Source organism: Notamacropus eugenii, chromosome 2 (assembly GCF_028372415.1).
Source record: "Notamacropus eugenii isolate mMacEug1 chromosome 2, mMacEug1.pri_v2, whole genome shotgun sequence".
Lineage (NCBI taxonomy): Eukaryota > Metazoa > Chordata > Mammalia > Diprotodontia > Macropodidae > Notamacropus > Notamacropus eugenii.
The window spans coordinates 157,280,210-157,285,822 of record NC_092873.1 but is presented as its reverse complement, the minus strand read 5'-3'; positions in this window follow the sequence as shown (position 1 = coordinate 157,285,822).

The following is a 5,613-nucleotide window of genomic DNA, read 5'->3' as shown; positions in this document are numbered from 1 at the left end:
GGCTGGACTGTCACACTTTTTTGTCTTGTTTTTGAATAAATGATATCTCTTCATTGTCTGATACAAAATAGAAGCATGTTTTGGCTCAATAATAATAAAGAATGGAAGAGATAGAAAACACAAAATGTGAATTCAAAGAGTTAGGGTGAGAGTCAGCATTCTCTTAGAAAGAAGAGAGTTCCAAATGGCACAGCAGGATGACTTCAGACATCTGCTATTCCTGGATGACTTTCATCATGTATCTTTATGAACCCCTTCCCTGTGTGTGCTCCTAGGGAAGTCTCAATAGTTCTGGCAGAGATCACCAAAGGGTTGGGGTAGTGATGGATCAAAGTCAACAATCATCACATTCTTTAAGACAACATAATGATTTCATATTCTCTTAGGTCCATCTCTGTAAAAAATATTCATAGGATCAAGGTACCTCAGTGACCAATGAGTCTGGTTCCTACTTCATCATGGGACCCTGACTTAGTCCCCTGCAAGTAATATTAGCAGACATTTTATAGCACTTTCAGGTTCTAGAGTTTTTTATACATTCATCATATTCTCTCATAACGCCTATGTTAGGTACTATAGATATTCTTATTCCCATTTTGCAGATGAAGAAACTGAGGTTCAGAGAATTCCTTATTTGCCCAAAGTGACAGCTAAAAAATTTTGGAGGTATAATATAAACCCTAGTCTCTCTCCTGATTAGATCTCCTAATTCTTTCTACAGTGTCACATAGATTTTCAATAGGCACATAGCTAAAACACCCATTTATTGTTGTAAATTATATTAGGTTAAGCTTTTTAAGCTGTTATGATATATGACTAAGAAAATTAAATGTAGAAGTAACTAGATGATACAGTAGAAAGAGCATTGAACCTAGAGTCAAGCAGACCTGGGTTCAAATCCTGCCTCAGACACTTACTAGCTGTGTGACCCTGAGCAAGTCACTTAATAGCTGCCTGCCTCAGTTTCCTCAGCTATAAAACGAGAACAAATGATAACACAAGAAACAATGACCTGGATGCTTTCAGAAAAACCTAGAAAGACTTCCACAAACTGATGCAAAGTGAAATGAGTAGAATGAGGAGATCACTGTACACAGTAACAGAAATATTGTATGGAAATCAACTGTGGATGACTTAACTATTCTTTGCAACACAAAGATCCAAGATAATTCCAAAGGATTTATGAGAGAAAAATGCTATCCCTCTCCAGAGAAAGAATTGATGGAGTCTAAATGCAGATTGAAGCATATTAAAAAAAAACAACAACAACTTTATTTTTATTATGTTTTTTGGTCTCTATTTTCTTTTACAAGGTGACTAATATGGAAAAATGTTGGAGAGTTTGGGGGGGAGTCAAGATGGTAGAGTAGAAGCACATACCTGCTCAAACTCTCCCCCCAAAGTCCTTAAAACACCTGTATAAATGACTCTAAACAAATTCTAGAGCACTAGAAGCCACAAAATGATAGAGTGAAACAGATTTCCAACCCATGACAACCTGGAAGGCTGACAAGAAGGGTCTATCACACTGGTCTCAGAACAGAGCATAGCCTAGCTTGGGCAGCAGGGACACAGATGGAACTGGAACAGGCTTCAGGACACTTAATTACAGGCAGCTGCTGTGGTTTCCAGATTTCTCAACCCACAAACAGCAAAGACAGCTTCAAAGGTCAGTGGGAAAGCTTTTTCACCTGGGTATGAGGCAACTGTGGTCCAGCCCCAGCCCTAGAACCAGCCCCAGGGCAGTCACAACAACAGTCACTTCTGGAGCTCTCAGCCTATATCAGGTAGGGAAATTGAGCAAATGATCTGGGTATTTGAGCAGCTGATCAGTCTTGAGTAGCAGCACAGGATGAGGAGGAGCACTAGCATGGCAGAGCTAGTATAGGATGTAAAGAGGGAATCTTACTTGCAGTTCCAAGGCAGAAAAGAGGGTTGTGGCTGCTCATAAACCACAGTGCAGGCCAGGAGAGGAGTAAACACCTCTCCCTTGACTATGCCACTTTGGAGGAACTGAGAACTTACAACTCCCTAGAGATATCTTGGGGAATAGCTACATAAAACCTCTGAAGCCTGGGGTAGTAAACCTTCCACATGCCAAAGGACTCAAAAGTCAAGTAACTGGCTGGGAAAATGCCCAAAAAGGGGAAAAAATAAGACTATCAAAGGGTACTTTCTTGGTGAAAAGGTATTTTCTTCCATCCTTTCAGATGAGGAAGATCATAGCATACAACCAGAGGAAGACCAAAGCATACATCTGAAGGAAGATAGCAAAGTCAATGCTCCTACATCCAAAGTCACCAAAAAAAAAAAAAATGAAATGGTTTCAGGCCATGGAAGAGCTCAAAAAGACTTTGAAAATCAAGTAAGTCAAGTGGAGGAAAAGTTGGGAAAAGAAATGAGAGCAATGCAAGAAAATCATGAAAAATGAGTCAACAGCTTGCTAAAGGATACCCCAAAAATGCTGAAGAAAAAATACCTTTAAAAATAGACTAACCCAAATGGCAAAAGAGGTCCGAAAAAGTCAACAAACAGAAGAATGCCTTAAAAGGCAGAATTGACCAAATGGAAAAGGAGGTTCAAAAGCTCCTCAAAGAAAATAGTTCTTTAAAAATTAGTATGGAGCAGATGGAAGCTTTATGAGAAATCAAGAAATTATAAAACAAAACCAAAAGAAGGAAAAAATAGAAGACAATGCAAAATATCTCATTGGAAAAACAACTGATCTGGAAAATAGATTCAGGGGAGGTAATTTTAAAATTATTAGTCCACTTGAAAACCATGACAAAAAAAAAAGAGCCTAGATATCATCTTCCAAGAAATTATCAAAGAAAACTGCCCTGATATTCTAGAACCAGAAAGTAAAATAGAAATTGAAAGAATTCACCCATCTCCTTCTGAAAGAGACCCCAAAAGGAAAACTCCTAAAAATATTTTAGACAAATTCTAGAGTTCCCAGTCAAGGAAAAACATTACAAGCAGCTAGAAAGAAACAATTCAAGTATTGTTGAAATACAGGATTTAACACCATCTACACTAAGGGATCCAAGGACTTGGAATATGATATTCCAGAGGTCAAAGGAGGTAGGATCAAAATGAAGAATCACCTACTCCGCAAGTACAATACTTCAAAGGAAAAATGGAATTTCAATGAAATAGAGGATTTCCAAACATTCTTGTTGAAAAAACCAGAGATGAATAGAAAATTTGACTTTCAAGTATAAGAATCAAGAGAAACATGAAAAGTTAAACAGGAAAGATAAGTCATAAGGAACTCATTAAGTTGAACTGTTTACATTCCTACATGGAAAGATTTTATTTGTGACTCATGAGACCTTTTTCAGTATTAGAGTAGTATAGATAGATAGATAGATAGATAGATAGATAGATAGATAGATAGATAGATAGATAGATAGATAGAAAGATAGATAGATATAGATATAGATATAGTTAGAGTAGTATATATATATGTATATATATATATATATGAGTGTGTGTGTGTATGTGTGTGGGTATGTATGTGTATATTATATATGTGTATGTATACATGTAGATAAGTATATGTATATGGGTGTATGTATGTATATATGTGTGTATACATATATATGTACATACACACACACACACAGGCAGAGGGCACAAGGTGAGCTAAATATGAAGGGAAAATATCTGAAAAATAAAATTTACTCTTGAGTGGAACGTATTAGAAGTAAGAGAAAGGGAGAGGTAAAATGTTGCAAATCATCTCACATAAATGAGGTGAGAAAGAGCTTTTATGATGAAGGGGAAGAGGGAGGAGATGAAGGGGAATAAGTGAGCCTTACTCTCATAGTATTTGACCTAAGGAAGGAATAATGCACACTCGATTTGGTATGGAAATCTATTTTACCCTGCAGGAAGGTAGGGGGGAAGGGGATTAGGAAAGAGAAGATAGTAGAAGGGACAGTAAATTAAGGAAAGGGATAATCAGAAACAAACACTATTGTGAAGGAACAAGTCAAGGGAGAAAATGGAATAAATGGAGGGCAGGACAAGACAGAGGGAAATGTGGTAAGTCTTTCATGACATAACTTATGGAAGTATTTTCCACGGCTATACATGTATGACCTATATTGAATTGCTTGCTATCTCAATGAGGGTGGGTGGGGAGAGAGGGAGAGAATAAGGAACTCAAAGTTTCCAAAATGAATGTTAAAAATTGTTTTTGCATGAAACTTGGAAATAAGATGTACAGACAATGGGGTATAGAAATCTATTTTGCCCTACAGGAAAATAGAGGGGAGAGGGATGGAAGAAGGGCGGTGATAAAAGGGAGGACAAATTTAGGGAAGGGGTAGATGGGGTACCTGCTGTCCTAGAGCAGAGGGTGGGAGAGATAGGGAGAAAATTTGGAATTAAAATTCTTGTAGAAGTGAATGTTGAAAACTGAAAAATAAACTATATATTAAAAAATAACAATAAAAACCCTGGGTTTAGAAATGAAAAAAAAAAAGGAAAAATGTTTTGCATGACTGTGTATGTATAACCTATATTAAATTGCTTACTGTCTCAGGGAGAAAGGGAGAAAAAGAGGAAGAGGATTTGGAACTCAAAATTTTTAAGGACAAATGTTTTAAACTGTTTTATATATAACTGAAAAGTTTATTTTTAAAATTAATAACAATAACAGCACCTACTTCCCAGGGTTGTTATAAGGATAAAATGAGGTAACATTTATAAAGTTCTTCACAAACCTTAAAGTTATATGTAAATGATAGCTCTTATTATTATTATTGAACCTTCATCATTTTCTTCCACAAAGATGATGGATGTACCTAGTCTAGATTACCTTCTCTTCTCTGGTTAGCTTTTGAGGCACTGTCTGCTCAAAAAGGAATTACCTCCAGGTTGTTGTGAGGATCACACGATAAAATATCTGTAATTTACTTTGCAAACCTTAAAGTGATATATAAATGCTAATCATTATAAAAATTGGTAAGATACTAGGTAATTATTAGGTAATATAAAATAATATAGCACAACATAACACAGTATAATATAACATAACACAACACAATATAATAAGATATATGATTAATATAATATATAATGTGATATAACAAAAATTAGGCATTATATCTAGAATCTCACAAATATATCTAATTAATCACAAGTAGACTATGAAACAGAAAGCTATTAGATTCAGTGGAAAAATTTTATTTCTACTACCTGAAAAATAATTCCACAGAGAAGAGGAAACATACCTCCCCCTTTCAGGAAAAACATGATGGACTGCAGGTGTATGGTATGGTATATAATGTGAGACATGGTCATAATCAAGAGGCTTTGTTTAACTAATTTTCTTTGTTACAAGGCATGGTTCAATAGGAGTAAAGATATATTGGGACAATACTGTTATAAAAACAAAGGCCATCAAAACTTTTTGGTAATTAAAAAAACTAAATTTTTAAAAAATAATCAATGTGACAACCATATTGACAGTGCCTCAGTAGAGTTACAAAAATAGAAAAATAGAACCACTTAAAATAGCATCACTTTACAATCTATATAGAATTTACATATAGTTGCTCTCATTTAGTCTTCAGAACAACCCTATGAGCTAGGCAAGACAGC